The sequence below is a fragment of the Micropterus salmoides genome, unplaced genomic scaffold (genome assembly GCF_014851395.1).
Source record: "Micropterus salmoides isolate LMB-PRFRI ecotype aquatic unplaced genomic scaffold, ASM1485139v1 Ms_hic_scaffold_14, whole genome shotgun sequence".
In the NCBI taxonomy this organism is placed as follows: domain Eukaryota; kingdom Metazoa; phylum Chordata; class Actinopteri; order Centrarchiformes; family Centrarchidae; genus Micropterus; species Micropterus salmoides.
The window spans coordinates 10,638,114-10,656,603 of record NW_024040485.1 but is presented as its reverse complement, the minus strand read 5'-3'; the positions used below and the strand labels follow the sequence as shown (position 1 = coordinate 10,656,603).

The window sequence follows — 18,490 nt, the reverse complement described above, 5'->3', positions numbered from 1 at the left end:
TTTCACTCAGAAGCCACATCAAAGGTGTTTTTCTGTGTCTTGTATCTTGCCGATTTAAAAGGCAGTTCAATTCTGACATTGACTTCAATCAGTGGCCAACTGTGAATCGCACTCCTGTGTTCACCCGCGTACAACAGATGCCTCACTGTGTTTCTGTTACACACACACAAACAGCCCAGCTGGCGGAAACCGTTAAATGAGCAGAAACTATGACACCTTCTTGGTATGAAAATTAGATGTAGTGCACATTTTCTTCCATATAGGTGTATATTATTTTAACTTGAGGTTTGGTCACCTGTTTATGAACTTGCTGATCATGCATGAGCTGCACTGACCTGTGTTATGAATAGCTGGCAGGGTTTTGTCTTTATTTGGACCATTTTCCTTTTTGATGAGACATTCAGATTTTCCCTTTTGTAATACGGCTGGTTTAGACATAAGGTGACATTAAAATATTTTAAATAGCATATTTACAGTATTTCTGAAGCATGTGACATATTTTTTTAGGGGGTCAATCAAAGTTCAGAATCATCTATCTATCTATCTATCTATCTATCTATCTATCTATCTATCTATCTATCTATCTATCTATCTATCTATCTATCTATCTATCTACTCATCTTGTTTTCTGCATCAAAACTCATCTGTTTGTTACTGTAGCTTTAAAAACACTGCTGTTTAAAACACTGTCGTTGCTCAATGGCAATTGCCTAAGACACCCCATTCCTAGGAAATGAATGCGTGCCCTTGTTCCAAATTTAGTTTTTGCCCGCCACCGTGGGCTGCTATTTGGTCTGCCATTTCTCAGGGTTGTGGGCTTCTTTAATGAGCACTTTGATCCCACTCAGGTCTGGCGCTGGTGTTTACGCGACCCTGGAGAAAAAGAAAAAAGAAGGAAAAGGAAAGAAAAACCATATCCTATTCTCTGCTAGAGACCTCTAAGCTGTGGTGTCCAGTGTAGCTGTCACATCAGGACCCTGGGGACCTCGTCTTCATCCTTAGACCCTGAGTGGCCGCAGAGAGTTCATGGCTGCACTTAAACTACAGGTCACAGCAGGGTGGATTTTCTGTGGAAAGCACAACAGCAGATGAAAAGTGTACACTAGATGAGGGTTTTAATGGACACAAATTTTAACTGATCATGAAACATTTCCAGTCAACCTGTCATATTCCTTTGGATTACGAGTTCTCATTGCAGATGTCAGTGGCAGCTGTTTTTTAGGTTCATTTGTAGGATAACATGTGCTCTTGATTAGGATTTCCCTTTATCAGTCTCATAAATTTCATAACTAACCTACAACAGCTTCTTGGCTCTACACACCAGAACCTTTATTTCCAGGATAGCTTTGACATGGAGCAGCTGGCTTGTGAGTGTCAACTCTCAAGTGCTTTTTAACTTGCTGCATCTGCATGCAACCTGCATAAACTTTACACTTCAAAATATCCCGAGTTTAACAACAGTTATCCAGTACAGAATGTCAAGTATCTGCAGTGGTTAGGGGTGGACAAAAAAGATACATACGGAGTTCATAAAAATACAGTTTAATTTATACAGTAGCTTATTAACCATTAATTTAGCTTAATTTGATAATGACATTAAAGGTTTTATTTGATACTGTGAAAGCACCTCTACCATTTGATTAACCAGTGGGGCAGTTACTACAAACTTGTGCTGTGCAGCAGTGGAGTAATCTTAAAATTTTCAAGGATATTAATACTGCATGTTTGAACTGGGAAAATGTGCATAAAATACTCCACAGGACACTTTAGAATATTTTCATTTACAGTTTTTCTCTGCTTTGGTGCATTTCTCAAATCAGAATTGGAAATTCTCAAAACCAATTGTTCAACCTCCACATCATCTCGTCACTTGTGCACATCATAAAAGCACTTTTTCATGGTTTTGAACAAATTGCAAATGACTTGACACACTGATGCAAATGATTATGTACAATTGTCTGCTGTTTCCTACATTATCAATTATCAATATATCTTGTTGACTTTCTTTTTCTTCTTTTGTGTGTATTATCCTCTTCAGCAAAATTGTTTTCCGTATTACAGTGACATGCTCTGTCAACAAATTACAGTACGAACAGTTAAAGCATAGCTGTCCTCTCTCCTGCAATGTATAACTTTAAAGTAAAGTGATATATGCCATACAGAAAAAGTGCAGCTTGGGGCAATTTCTGTACACTGTTATATTGACAAGATGGCTAAACATTTTTACTTGCTTGTTCATAAACAAGACACAAGGACTTGTCGTTCTAATGGCACTGACAAGTTCAATGACATAAAGATTTGCTTTTGAGAGATAGACTGGGCTTTTGCAGGTAATCCACTGTGCTGTGCTGTTTGTACTACCTGTTTTGAGAAATGCACTTAATGTTTTGCAAATGTTAAGGATTATTCGAGAAGTGTAGCCATAAATAACATGGACTCTTGGCGTGGTTAGCTTAGCATAAAGACAGATTGGTGAGCTTTATAGGTGCTTGTAGGCATATTTTCAAACTTTGGACAGAGTCAGGTTTGCTGTTATCTTTGCTTACAGTCTTTATGCTAAGGTAGGCTAATCTAGGGTCCATCTTTGTAGCTAAAGCACAGATATGAGAGTAGTTGCAATCTACTCATCTGTCTCTCTACAAGACAGCATATAGGTGTTTGCTAAAAATGTTGAGCTATTCCTTTTAAAGCTACTTAAAAGGAAAAACTTTGTTCATGATCTATTATTGAATGTTTGCAAGGATATGAAAACCCTGCCTGTGATTTGTCTACGATCAAGTTCAACTTTCAGTTGTGGCTGCGCTGAGTTTTTCTTGACTTCTCTCTCATCACTTGCTGCTGCCATATTGACACTGAAAACAGTGGCCATGAAACAATATTGGATGATAGGTTTGTTAATTATCAAAATTGGACAACAGGGGACTTTTGCAGGTTGTGGTTTAATTGTGCTTCACACATTTTAAAAACGTTTGTCAGATGTACGCCTACAAGAGTTGGATGGTAGGTCAGGCGTTTTCTTTTTATTTCCTCTGAGGCATCAGCAGGAATTGCCACATTCCACCAAATGAATTATCAGCTGTACTGGCACACATAATACGACAAAGACATTCAAACAAGAGCACTGTCTGTTCTAGAGTCATTGATCATTTGGCACAATGTCCCGTGTCAAGCTGAAGGAAACTTGCTCTGTTTCACTCTGTGGGAGTATCCTAAACCAACCAACTAACCAACCGACCCAGCCGTACAGTAACCTTTCAAATACCTCGACTGCTAGGAGCCACATGTTGCAGCTGTGTGTACTTTAGTTCTTGGAATACAGTGAATAAATATACAACATGGTGTATTGCGGTAGGTTGGTTTATATCAACCTGGAGACACTGGCTCCAAGATGGCAAGTTGGCTGCTTTGTTCAGTGTGATATATTAATCTTTAAATCCTGTTTGAAAAAGAAGACAGGATATGCAAAGCCTGCACAACTGCCAGGGTGACAGGTGTGTGTGCATGTGTGCATGTGTTTGCTTTTGGAAACTCTTGAAACTGTGAGTCAAAAACAAAACAATACAAAAAACATCCTATACAACTATGTTAACATGTTAAATACATATTTTTTCATATATGCACAAATAACTGTTCCACTCTTTCTAAGGCGTTGAGAGACTTGGAAAGAGGACGATGTGATGAGAACTGTTCAGAGCCAAAGACAAGAAGACGACTTTCTTGTTGACTTAGTGACTCACAGCAGGATTGTTGCTGTTTGTACTGGGCTGTTAATCACAAGAGTATATGGCCATGTGAGAGGGTGGAGGAGCAGGATCCTGCTGCAGGTAAACTCAGATGGACCAGTCCGGACACACAGTAAAGCAAGACAGCAGGGAAAAGCAAAAGCACAATGAAACCAAAACGGATGCATACACGTGCTTATACACCCTCACAGTTGGGTGTAGAGAATGGTTTGGTGTGAGATAGATGAGAGGATTTATCCAGGTGTAAATGGCTGGATGCAGCCCTTTGCCTGGACTTGCCTGTTGTGTTGCCCAGCCACGTGTTCTGGATGCCCATGTGTCAGTGGTTGTGAGTCACTCCAGACAGCGTTGTTTGCCCAAACTGCTGTGACTCATCGCATGCCTGTTGGATGGGACCCGGACTGTCTATCTTTTCTCAGGCCTTAAGTAGAGTATATGTTTGACTTGAGCTTTTGTAAGGCATTCCTATCTGTGGTTATTGCATGCTAACGTGGCAACATCCATCTCAAAGACAAGTGAACACCTTTCTCTGTCTTTTCCTTTTCTTTAAAACTGCATCTCACATGTCACTCAAGACTGCTTTGATTCGTTATGATGGAATCTGTTGTGTTGCCAAAGCACATGCACTACATTAAGTGCACACAGTTCTTGGCTTTGAAAACATGCGTGGGTGACTGTCAGAGCCATGAATTGGTGCCTGACCAAGGGTTACAGCCCGATGGAGACAGCGTTAACCTCAGTGCTGATATGGAGACATTATGGGTGTCTTATCTCAGCCCCAGGCTCCTTCAGTCAGCCATACACCACTTCAGCAACAGAATTTTATAGCAACAGAAAAAAATGGCCATAAACATAAAATGACTGACTGATAGCTGCACTCAGCTGAAGGATGCCTTCTAATTAGTGTGTTTTATGAGCCCAGGATCCACAGTGAAAACATGTTCGTGCTGCGCTGGAGAGCAAACACTGCCTGGGAGGTCACAGTGCCTGCATGGAACTCTGGAGTGTCACGGTAGACCTTTGACACCCTCATCATATTTGCTAATTGCTTGGTTAATTACTCTACAGTGTGAATAGTGGGACAATTACAATGCATAAGAGCAAAGAAATATTGTGCATTCCACCGTTATTGTTAGCAGTGCACTGTTTGGCAGCTGATGTGTTCTGTAGATATACAGCTGTCACTTTTTCAATACATTCAATTCAATAAATTATAACTTTCAGGAAACAACTTCCCCTTTATCAGAGTTTGTAGGGAAAATAGTAATTGATTGCATTTACAGCTGATGCTTTTATCCAAAGCAACTTACAATTCCTGTATATACATATATATATATATATATGTGTGTGTGTCAGAGGTCACACGCCTCTGGAGCAACTAGGGGTTAGGTGTTTTGCTCAGGGACACATTGGGGGATATGTCACAGTGGGGAGTTGAACCCCAGTCAACAAAAGGTTTTATAGTTTTCAAATTAATTTTAATGTAGGCTATCATCTAAAACTTCCTTTAGATATTCGCTGAAGAAAATTACTTTTAGCAGCTTGTCTCAATTTTATGTTTGTGGTTTGAAGAATATTCGATGTATATAACTTTTAGCAAGACTCTGAAGTCGAAATTAGGGGGGGAAATGCTTTAGACTAAAGTGTCTTCCAAATGAATATCTCAATGCACTGTGTACCAAATGTTTGAGAAAGTGAAACCCGCTTGTTGACATAAAATCAAAACTTGATTGATTGTAGATTCGATAATGGCTAACCTAAACTCCTGACTGATGACACTTTTAGAGTTTGCTCATTTTAAATTATAAAGTTGTGGAATTTCCTCAAAATATAACAATTTAGAACAAGGGCATTTGATCTTCTGGCTTCTCAGGAATTAATCCCTGGAGAATTCCTCCAGTGTCAGCACTCATGCACCCAACATCTCCTGTTTCACCTGCTCCTGCACGAGGCAACCAATGAGCTCTGGTCCCCCGACAACACAGGCGAACCTCTTAGCAAAGAAAAGCTCTTTAAATGATTTAAATATTTCAGATGCTTCTCCAGACAAAAGAAGTAAAAACAAGGGAGTGGAGTGAGAGGCAGGAGAGTTCACCCTGACCCTCTGGTCAACCAGAAAGTGGGATGGGTTAATCCCAGTTTACACCGACCTCACTCAGCAGCTCCTCAGCACTGGAGTGATAAACATGAGTATGAGGAGGATTCTCCTCTCACCTGGAGACAACACAGCACCCCGGGCCTGAACCCAGAGGTGACGACAGACTTGACATGACAACTCGACTATGTGGGGGAGAGACAGAGAGAGACAGAGAGAGACAGAGAGAGAGAGATGGGAAATAGAAGCAGCCATAAAGATAAGCCCCTTTCAGTCATGGAATCAGTAATATTGCTGTGTTTGTTTTAAAGTCATCATCAAAAATCATGGAAAATAGTTCCATTCACATGTGATATAACATTTAACATTCAGAACAAGACAATGCAGGAAATTATATATATAATGTACAAGGGGAAAGATTGTTTTTATGCAACAGATGTCAATGTTTTTCATCCCGTTATTTCTTTAATTGTAGCTTCAGACCTTTTTTTGTATCCTCTGCACAAAAATATTACAATGCAACCACATTTAGAAAAGGTTTTTTACAGTAAACCTTCCTACAGTAAGTAGATGGATGCTTACAGTGAATGCGTCTGTTTAAAAAAAAACACATACAGATTAACCAAAAAGATAATATAACCCTTTTTTACAGGAAACACGAAAGCACGAATGTGACTGCAATGTTAATAAATAAAAAATATTTTTATTTCACCCAAAATAGTTTAACACACATTGTATCTGCAGTGTATCCCTTTCGTGTTTGACTGTGGTGTCTCTCCAAGTATTAGTCAACTTGGCTGTTTTGCTTTTTTCCCCATTGTTGTGTCTCATGCTGCTTCATGCTAATGCTGGCTCAGCCGAGCAAAGGTATGCCAAATTCTCAGATGAAAGATTTACTTTTATCATAGAATTGCTGACGAATTCCAGGTGGCGTGTTTTGTACAAGTTTGGATCCGATTTGGTGTCACAAATCCAACTGGTCCACACTGGAATGGAAAAAAAGAAAAACAGATGGTTACAAAGATAGATGCGGCAGAGGAGTATACAATATGAAAGAAGGGGATTAAGAGCAAGAGAGAGAAATCAGACGGGAAATCCAACCTGTTATTTATCAACCCCTTGTTTTCTTCTCCTCTTGTGCTTTTCAAAGAAATCTGCAAGCTTTTCTTAGTCTCTTGTTAATGATAATATCCCTGCTATCGTTCAAGGTAAATGCAGAGTTCAAAGGATGTCAAAATTGTTTGCAAAGCATTGGGCGTTGACATTAGCTTTGCGACCATAATTTCAAACTTATCTTTATTTCTAAGATAAGGTGAAACTGATTCATCAGTGTCAAGGGGTTGAACTTGATAACTTCAGTTAAAATTTTTCACATTGACTAATGTTAAAACTATATGTACATGGACGATAATAAGGTTTCTATTTTAGACTTGTGGTTGGGTAATACCTATAAATCAACCACAGACATGTTTTTGTAGTCATATAACACAGAGTGTAGGTGTGTTTTATATTGACAAGACTTACAATGCGGAGAAGGCTTTTGACAGGGATGAATGGAATTATCTTTTCTCCGTTTTACAAAGATATAATGTGGGCTCTAATTTCACTGAATGGATCAAATCAATTTATAAAAGTCCTAAAGCAGCATATATCACTAATGGAGCTTCCTCTGACTTATTTTCTTTATCCAGAGGGACAAGTGAGGGGATTCCATTGTCACCTTTGCTTTTTGCAGTGGTGAGTAAACCATTGGTGTCATGTGTATGAGACAATACAAACATTAGGAACATATTTTACCAAGAAATGCATACTTCTAATTTAGAAAAATTTCCTCCAACTTTTAAGCTGTTCCTCGACCAAATGTCATCATTTCTACTAATGGAGACCCTCTAGAAAAACAAAACTGTGGATATATCAGAACCTTTGGTTCCTGTTATTTGCTTACTTGGAAATAATTTCTAGAGGTAATCATTAATGGACATTTTCAGGCCCTGAAATTTTATAGATATACCATATTATAGACATACTAAGTTAAGTTATGTTTTTTTACAACTCTGTAGCTATTTTGTTTTTTTGCTTTGTTTTCTTGTTTTGTTTCTCTCATACACAGCTTGTGTGTGTATGCGTGTGGGCATGCATGCATGAGTACGTTTGCTTGTGCATGCATTCAAGTCAAAAACATGTATTTTTCCCTGTAATGAAAGTATATTGTTGGTATGATAAGTATGTTAATGGTATATTTCTACAGATATATGTTCTTCTGAGGGTATATTTGCATGTTTTATTACATATAGTATGTAGTGTGGTGGTCACTGATATGCTGTAAGTGTCCAAGAACATCAATAGCACATCATGAATATAACTTAACACACCAAGTACAACTTGAGAGGTTTCAATTTAGAGCTTTAGAACACCTTCTGAATCTAAGAGGTAGAAGCAGATAAAGCACAGTCTTTAATTTACCAAGTATGCTTTTTTTGTTTGTTTGTTGATGTGGTTTGTATTAAGATGAAAGAAAAAAAAAAAAACAGTTGTGGGAAAATATGCTCTCAAAACTATTACTACATTCCATGGGCGTGTTTACCTGTCTGCCCAGGTCTCATCTTCTGCCACACCTTTATTGTATTTAGCTGTGGATTCATGTCTCCTTTGAAGAACAGACACATTTTTTTTTTAATTCAAATTTGCTTGACATGAAACACTATTTAAAATTGTCTGTTACTTTTCTTCACAATACATAATCTAACACTACACTGAGAATCGTGCATGAATATTTTTTTCCAGTTTTGTTTAGATCTTTCATCAATAAAACAATCTGCAGAGGAGCTCCTTGAGTGTGACCTCCCTGTAAAATGTTACCTGAGACTGCAAGTATTTTAATGAGCACATCATAAACTAAAAATGCACTTGTGTTGACAGAGAAAAATTAAAGAGTTCTGACAGTGTTTTGTTGGTCCTTTCACAGAGCACTTTCTGTGCTGCATCTGTCTATTACTTTTTAACCATTTATGAGGAGCATCAAGTCTTGCAGGTAAGACCAGTTGTGAGTTTGATTTTCTCACAGGCAACCACATAAAATTCCTTACAGCCCACTAACTCTTTAAGAGTGCATTTGATTTTTATATTCAGTTTTATGCAACTCCTGACTCAACCTGTTTGTTGAGGAAGCTTAGGTGTGTCAGTTGGAAAAAAAACAAAAAACCCTTCACCTCTCACTTTTCATATAATAAATTATTTTAATAAACGCCAGCGGCTAATAGGTGGCAGAGCGTGATTCGGCCTAACAAGGTTACATCAAGTCAAACCCTGGCTATCAGCAGCAAAACACGCTTCAGTTGGGCGTGCTTCCACACACACTCAGTTAAACACACACACCATGCACCTGTGCAGGATTGTGCTGAAAAGAGCTGATAACAGAGTGAAAGAACTTGACATTTGTTTTCCTAATCACCTCCGACACCTCTTTTCTGTTTGTGCAGAGTGAGAAGTATCACGGAGCTCAACAAAGGCCCCATTTACTCACCATCCTTATTTGTCCAAGCGTGTTTCCCTCCAGCTCCCTGAAACCACAAGCTCATTATTTCATCCGCTGTAATGTTAGCTTTTAAATCCACATCAACACACTCATTTGGTTAGAGATGGTAAATATTTATGCGGCGTGTCACAAACACATGCACACGTAAACGCAAATGGCAAACAGACGCACACTTGCACCCTCCCATTTGATTAGATTTTCTTTTAAATTTGAGCTGGAACGGTCCTTTTGGCAGGATTCACAAGATGTCATCGGATTACCTAAGGCCAGAGAAGTGCCGTGTTATTGGTCTCATTCCTTCTTTGTTGCCTAGTTTTTTTTTCCACATGCAAAGGGACTGATGAATGTGTGTATGGATAAATAGCACTTCTCTGAGTTAAATAATCATGCTTTGGCTTACAGAGGTGACCACTGAAGTTCAAAATAAAAGTCATAGACACTCTACTTCTGTTACAAATGGTATTTAGAAGAGTGGAATTAATTAAATAACACTTTTTGAATGAATGTAGGAATGCAATAATTTAGAAGGAAAGGCCAGAGTACAATTTAAGTGGTCCATTTAAGTCTAAATTCACTTTTGGATAAACAGGATAAATCAGGCGCCTTCTTGCAGAATGTTTTCATTACCTCTGAATTTTATGTTGCTGGGTGCCATTGTTTTGTCATTACTTTATACTGCATGCTGTTTGTACTTCATACCATGTAATTATAGTTTTGGGTCACTGAAGATCTAAATATTTTGAAGTGAAATACTTCATATCATATCCTCTTACACTATTAGATATAACAAGCTATTGCATCAATTTAGCAATGTGTTGAGTGTGTTGGCTGCATGCATAAATTGATAAAGTGATTCTTATAGCAATGAAGAAAAGGTAGCTGAAACACTAAGTGTAGCAATAAATAACATTAATTTACATAAAAATTGAGTAACAGAGAAACCAACTAAAATTGCAGAAATGGAAGTAAATAAGGCATTAGGGTATCTAAGGCCGAAATGGTAAATAAATCCCACACTCACTAGAAAATAAAAAGCTCAGTTGATCTACAGAATCAAACATAAAAACAATGCTTATAGCTCCCAAACTAACAACAAAGCAGGAAAATAAATAGCGGAGAACCTCTACAAGGCTTCCTTAAAATTAGCAAGGTTACCTGGCACAAGCACTTCTATCTGCCAGTCAGTAAAGAAAAGGACGTGAGCTGTACCAAGGTGCTATCAAAAACACGCAACAACAATTGCAACCCGCTCAACAAACAGCTCAGTGGCCAAACGGCAAGAAGTGCTCGTTCTCGGGGTTGATGTACACCTCCACTGATGATCAAATTACGTTCAGGTGTGGGTGATCCAGGAGAGCAGAGAAGGGCGTATCAGACCTGAAACACAGTGAGAGAGACAGCTTTCTTCCAAAAAGAGGCCAGAGGAAAGTCAGTGGACGCAACAGAAAACCACCACTTATGTCTACTTTAAATCAGTTTTTATTTTTCTCATCACGACAACATTAAGAGGAGGTTAAGGTGCCAGCTGCTCATCCGAAACAGAAATAGATGAACACACACAAACACACCAATCACACAGCAATTTGGGGTTCAATTTCTTGCCCAAGGACACTTTTACATGCAGATTGGAGGATCCGGGGAATCAAACTGCTCGGCAACCCCACTCTAGCTGTAGTATACATACAAATACATTTATTAAAGGAATCAGTATTGGCATATAATCAATATTAAAGGACATCCCTACTTTTGACTATAAAAATGACAGAAACAGTAATTTCAAACAGCCTTCGGCTGAGGCAGGGCCCCCTGACTCCCTGGGCCCTTGGTCTGTGCCCGGTATTCCATCAATGCCTCAAGTTGTATTATGGGCTTTTACCAAGTACGCTTGTGGGATGGACTGTTGTCTGGATGTGGGAGTGAACAGTAAGGCTTTGACTTTCACAAAAGTTGCTTCATGGTCCAGGTAAAAACCATGCCACTCCACTCTCCTGTTCCTCAAGAACTGACATGAATCATAACTAAAATATTGTACCTCCCATCGTAGCTGCTGAAGACATCTGGATGTGATGAGAGAATTTGTATGTTTGAGCAGAAATTTTGCACACAGCCAAAGCAGCGAGATATGCCCAGAAATGCAACAGTTTTTCGGGTGATTTTTTTTCTCTCAATTCATTCACCTCTCCACCCCACCCCCTCCTTCCACTCTTTGTCTCAGGTTGCCTGCAGTCAGGTATGATGGCCCAAGGCCTCTGGTTAAATCCCCAGCCCAGACGTCTGCACTGCCCTAGTCTGCCTCATTGGGAGTCCTGCATTGCTTCTTTAGTCTCCCCTCATTGTTAATGGGAGCCCGGCATTGTGAGGGGCCTCTTGCAATATTGTCTTGCTTCGTGCTGGAGAATTGGCTGTGAGGGCATCGGGCTGCCAGCGGCTCCTGTGAGGTCTTGTTGACCTGCTGAATGGAACCACCTGGGAGTCCATCAGCGCACCAAAATACCCCATCAGGACAGAAGAATGTGGATGAATTGCTGCTGCCTGGATTAACAGCAGTCTCAAATAGTGATCAAATACAATAGGAATATATCAATGGAACTTCAACAACACACCTGATCAATTATTAATATGATAGATAATATAATTAAATAATTATGAAAATTAAACCTCATATATATAAACAAACAAATGAAAACAGCCTTAATAACCTCTGTGCCTACTGTATTGTAAAAACAGTATGGAAACATTTTTTGTGGGTAATCTACGATTCACAGTATATTATTGGGTCATAAAAAAAAAGTTTAAAAAAATGTTAGCGCAGTGGAAATATTTCAGCCTGTTACCAATGTAAATCAGCTTGTGTCAGGAAAATTTCCAGATGTTAGTGTCTCACTATACGTGTTTTTAGAAAATAATTGAAACAAGATGGTTTCTTTACTTGCTCTACTTACTGTAAGGACTCCAATTACAGACAAAACTGGCTTGAAAAGAAGGACTAAAGGATGTTACCTGTTGAACTGTACAACATTTGAAGCTGCTGTCAGTCACAACATCAACAAAGTGTCTAATAGTGTGAAAATTGTTAAAATGTGTTAATTCTACAAACTACATCTTTCAGGTTAGCTGGCTGATGTGCAGTGTTTTGATGTCTGGACAAAAAATTACAAAAAGTTCTTAAAATATGGTACAAAATCAATTGCCCAAACATACTACATAGCCTAGATCCTTACAACAAATACTATTGACACTAGATACCCCTATTTAGTATTTATAAACACTATAAACATAAATGGTTTATAACACACTATATTGTAGTTGTAGGCAGATATACAACTATTCTTAAATGTTTACTAAGGTACAGTATTTGTAAACAACTAATTCAAAAAAGTTCTGATATAAGACTGAAGCTATGAGACTGTATTCTGTACTGTTGCAACTGTGTGGGGTTAAAGTTAAATGTTTCCAACATTAGAATAAACACACACAACCAAATAAATGCATGCATATAAACACACTGTACTGAAACATACAGAAACAGTAACTCCACATTCAAATGCACTCAGTGGCACATTCAGGATAAGGAATGTGCCATATTTGTGTTTGGACCCCACGTTGTTGCATGATGCCGTAATCAGACCTTTATATCAATATCTGCTCTCTTTCTTTCTGTGGCTCCGTGTTGTGATTTCCCCTCTTTGCAGAGCCATTGTTTTGTTTAACTAATCAAAGACTCAGCTGCTATCAGATCAGGGAACGTTTTAACATCTGTCAGCAGACTGAACGAGCCAAGCTCCTGCTAACAGCCTCTTCCTCAGCACGCAAGAGGATGCTAAAAGAACAACTTCAAGGGGGAGGAGAAGAAATTGTGAAGTGTAATTTTGGAAGTTTGTTTTAGTCTTTTGTTAAAAAATGATTGATATTCAAAGTTTACATTCATAAATACACTAATATCCACGGTTATTGGAGCTGCTGATCTCAGTGCTAGGTCTGTGCTGATGTGTGAATATCACTCAGTCACCCTATTTATTTAGCCAAAAATTTGTCCATTATCTCTAAGGCCAGTTGAGAAATAAAGGTTTGGTTACAAAGATACAAAGAGACAAACTCAGCACATGAAAAAGTGGAAAATAAATTGGCATGCCATTTTAGCAAGTGCTTTATCAGCCTGGAATATGGTAAATCCTCAGAGTAATCTGGGATTTTTCAGATATTGGCTGTCATACCTCGTGTTCAACGTGGTGAATTGTATTCACAAATGCAAAACAAAAACAAAAACATATATACAGTAACATTTGGAAATATAACCCCTTCATATGCAACTTTATACTGACGGTCAACCAGATAAACCCGAGGTTACCTCTTCAGTGGATTCACTGGAGGGATGTGTGCAGAGCTCATGTAACTGAAGCACAGGGAATCTCGGTGGATAATAACAGTGACTGAGCCTGCTTCCATTGTTCACCTGCATTGTGTTACATGGGAATGGGGACGGCAGGAAACCTACCTTTTGTTGATCTCTTATATTTTGTATTATGACTTCAGTGCTGGTGCCTTTGTGTGCACAACACCAAAGTGAGTGCACACACACACACACACACACACACACACACACACACTAACACGAAGATATACACTATGTGCAGGATAGCTTCACCACTTCAAAGGCCTCAATCTGTGCACAAAGCAAATGGCAGGGGGAGGCAAATTAGAAGGGGAACACGGGTGCTTCTTCAGAGGGAGAGGAAGCACATCGGAAGAACCTTTAATCTCCCACAACCCTGCCAAATTGAACACCCAGAGGAAATTACATCACATGGCTTGCTGTGGAGGTATCACATTGCATTTGTTGCTGTCCCCGATAATATTGTCCCCAACACGACAGAGGTCACGTTTCTTGGTACTAAAAGCTTCTCAATGAGCAGCTTCTTGAAGGTGTAACAGTATGTTGCTAATCCAAGATGACAATGGAAAAAAGTAGCGCAACAATAATATTGACATATTTCAAGAAAACACAATCATAATGAGTTTGAAAAGTAATTTGAAAATGAGTTTACCTAAATACAGTTGTGACTCACTTTTTTGTGCCTGGTGGTAGTGTTGAGAACTGTAAACATTATGTTTTTATAGTAATATATCCCACTGCCCCAAAACTGCAAAGGCAAGGGTACAATAACATTTTGTTCCCAACTGAAATTAGCTTTTAACATTATGTGTAAACTAAGTTTTATTCTGTGTATTCTGTTTGAGTCATGTCAAAGACAAAAATCCTTGTCCTTGCGAAAACAAACGTTTTTCTGATCATTTTCTTTTTACAACATTACAGCAGAAGCTGGGGAGTTTCATCCTAAAGCCCTGTTGTTCTGCAACACTAACATGCTCTAAATTGTCTTTTAAACCTCACAGAGAAAAATTTTAACCAAAACATTCTTAAGTTATGGACTGAAGGGGGTGAAGCGCTAGAATGATGTTTGACGTAAACTGTAACCTTTAAAATAAGCCTGTGCTGTTCCAGCAGCCAAGCTTAACTCATTATCTCTTTCTTTGTGGCAACCTATAATTGCAGACTTTTTAAGCAGCCCTGGAGATGTGTTGTAGATAAGATGTCCAGCTTAACACAGTTGAGGCTTCTCTTAGTGGTTTCCTTTAGGCATGGCGTTCCCGTAGGCTGCAGATTAGGTGTCATATTTCAGAGATGTGACGTTATTCAAAACACACCAGAGTAGATGACAGATTCATCTTGTAATTAGAAGCAGAGAATGATCTGAAATGAAAGTTTCATATTCAAATGACTGTATCAGAGCTACTCTGTAATTTTTGTATGCTTTCTAAGCTAAAAGAGATCCATGACACCATGAAAGGCTACTGGAGGACAATAGCTGTTGAAGTCATTAGTGGTCACAGCATTTAGTAAAAGCAAACTCTTTATTTACAGAAAACACAAATGGAGGTAAATACTCCGTCATCTGATAGCATCTCGGTAAAGTAACACCCCCCCCGCCCCCCTTCTCCCATCAACACCAAACACTAAGTGCAGGTAACGAAGCTGTAGCCCTGAGGTCCCTCTGACTCCAAACTAATCAAGAATGACAATAGAATTAAATCTCATTTGTATTGTTAGAAAAACATTCAGGTAACATGAAACAGAGGTCGTTTTCAGGTAGGATTTCTGATTTCAAAAATGCCCGCAATCACAATGAATCTGCATTAAAACAGCATCAGCACAATGTGTTAACATCCTGCTATTCTAAAAATGTGGAAGAGCACGCTTTAACTTGACTCATTCAGCAGCGGCTCCTTGGCTATAATTAAATTTAGCATTCAAGCTGGTTTACTGTACTCAACCTGCAAAGCTCAACATGATGTAAAAACCTACTACAAATACAGATAAAGAGAGTTAAAGCCAAAATTTCTTTATTATTCTGTGTGAGTAAGATTAGTGTTCTCTAGCTGGAGATCCTCTGGCAGGTCTTTCCAAAGCCAGCAGGTCACCTTTAGTTTTCAGCCTTGTAAGAGGAAAAGTCAGGACATTTCTGCCTGAAGATCTCAGGTTGCATGAAGGTAGCAATAATAAGTAAAACTAATCAAAAACTTAAAAACGGCATTTAGCAATGAAGAGATGTTCTCACAGATGTTTTCTGACATACCCTTTTTGATATTAGTTTTGGTTTTCACGTGTCAACCTTGTCTAGAATTCACATTTACATTTTGCTAATTACATTTTGATTGGAAACGTACACAGCACAGGACTATTACACCACAAAAAATAAATTCAAGCGTGTGATTAAGTTTAGGCAACAAAAAGCAAAAGGTTGTGGTTTTGGTTAAATGTTCCTAAAGTACACATATTCAACCAACCAAGACCATGATCTTTCCCTAACATTAACCATATTTATATAAGGCAGTGCCTAAACATAAATTTACTCCAATATAATGGAGCTGTTTTTAATTTTGCTGCTTTTTTTCTTCTTCAAAGTAAAGGCCAAATTACACAAAAAAGCCGCATGGCTAGATACATCATTAAAAGGCAAGTGAGAAGTTGTATTTTCCATGATGAAGGTGAACTGATTGTTAAGTAGAAGAATTACATTTTGTCTGTTAGGTAGGAAAAAAATACTGCAGACAAATTGCAGGTTTTCTGCCACTTTCTGTTAAAAAACAGACAAACTGGATTGGCTTTTTTAAGAAAATAGGCAGTAAGTCATTTAGAAACATTTCTGTATCACTTGAATATTCTGTATGCTTGTGCATAATTGACCACGTGAGAAGATATGAGTGTGGATAGTGCCAGCAACTTGATTTTTGAGTATGAGTCACCATGACTGCAAACATGGGTGTGCCATTTCTTTCTCCCCATCAAACTCCATTCACCCAATATAACAGAATTTAGCCAATATGGGATTTTGGATCTTCAAGTTTGTTTCTTTGTCCTTTTCATTTTGTATATTTTAATAGCTCACTTGTGTCCCTGGTTGACAGCATTATAGTAATTTTGACTCTATTTCTCATTGCATTGGCTTTTTTTTAGAAACATAAGCAACAAATCCCTGAATTTTTCTTTTCTTCAAAATGTGTATAAACAATTTTAGAAAAACAGAAAAGAAATATGTCCAATCAACCAACATTATATCCTAAAATGTAATTTGGTAGAGATAAAAATTGAATCTAATACCTATAAGCACTGTTAGATAAGATAAACCACACAAGGAGACCTCCATATCATTTCTCCTTGGCATTGATTCAGTCTGCTAGATTAGATTAAAAACTGGCACAGTACCAGATTCAATAGCTTCTTTAGCAAATGTTTTATTTATTAAACCGAGATAAGGCCTCAACTTCTGCAAACAGTTTGCTTTGGGTGATCGTGCGACTTGCAAAGCAAAAACGAGGTGTAGACCAACTGCAGCCCTGCAGGTCACATGAACTTCACAGATGAAACGTGCTAATTACATAACACTGGCACTGTGACCATCCTGCCTGATCCTACCTCAACAATGAGTCAAGCCTCAAATACATGTCTGCCCTCAGAAGATGTGATGGACAGCAAGACATTAGAAAGACAAGTCACAGCATATTGCAGCAGCAATTATCCCTTCTTATTCTTTGTCCTGTTTCACATTAAAATACCTCTTTGATGAACTTATCATGAGTAATAACTAATAGCACAAACCATGTGCAGTCTTGTTCTTTGTGCTACCAGCAATACTGATGAGCAGAATGACTGTCTGAGTTACTAATGAGGCACTCTTCATATACAAGCAGTTGTGGAAATTGTGAAATATTGTACCCATTAACAAGTACAGATCTTTTTCTGTACAAGCTCAAATTCAACATACCAAAAATAAAATGGTTACTGCCTTTGAACCCTTGAACACTTCTGTTCGGTAACGCTTTTGATTTTACTCTTAAGAAGTGCAGTCACAGTCAGCCACATTTATAGAGGCACAATCATACTAATGTAATCTTACTATGCTCTTCTGTTTTGTTTGCAAAAATAAGTAGCTTACACTGATAGAATTATTAGGTGTTTTTAAACAATCTATACTTTGTCAACTTTGCATGCCAGTTCAGCTGGGTGTTGCTTGTTAAAGAACACAGTAACTCTGTCAGCAAATCCCATGAAAACACCAAAAACAAAAATGTTCATCTCTCAAACAGATCACAAATATATAGGTTTAAAAAAAAAACTAATTTCCTAAAAACAAAACTTAAAAATGAGTAAATGGCTCATTTGTTTTCTATTTTCAGTTGCGGATTAATACACTTTGTGTGGTCAAATGAGACTTTCCGGAAACAGGATGATTTATGCGGGACTGACTGAAAATAAATTACACTGGCTGTGTTCAATGACGGAAGATGCCACACAGAGCAAGAGTGTGGCTCATTGATGTGTTTTAATAGTTTTGGACAACAATGGAGCTCTATAGCACAAAGGGATACGCCATATCAGATTTTAGCTACACAGACAATACTTGTTAGAAGGATGAATTTATTGTTGGTTTTAGTCCTTTCATTTGCTGACAATACGATAAATATAGAATATCACCAGACTTATCTTTTCAGGGGTTAAAGAACAGGAAGAGGCTGCTACTTGTGTTTTTACTTTTAGTCACTGAAAAAAGAGATAAA

The 18,490-nt window shown here is 38.2% G+C and overlaps 1 long non-coding RNA gene across 1 annotated transcript; it reads right to left on the bottom strand.

The window, feature by feature from the left end:
• Nucleotides 1-6,514: 6,514 nt before the first annotated feature.
• Nucleotides 6,515-10,652, bottom strand: LOC119901856. Its single transcript, XR_005444256.1, has 3 exons — nucleotides 10,529-10,652; nucleotides 9,362-9,398; nucleotides 6,515-6,824 (listed from the first exon to the last, which is right to left on the bottom strand). It is a non-coding gene; the product is annotated as an uncharacterized LOC119901856 (long non-coding RNA).
• Nucleotides 10,653-18,490: the final 7,838 nt, after the last annotated feature.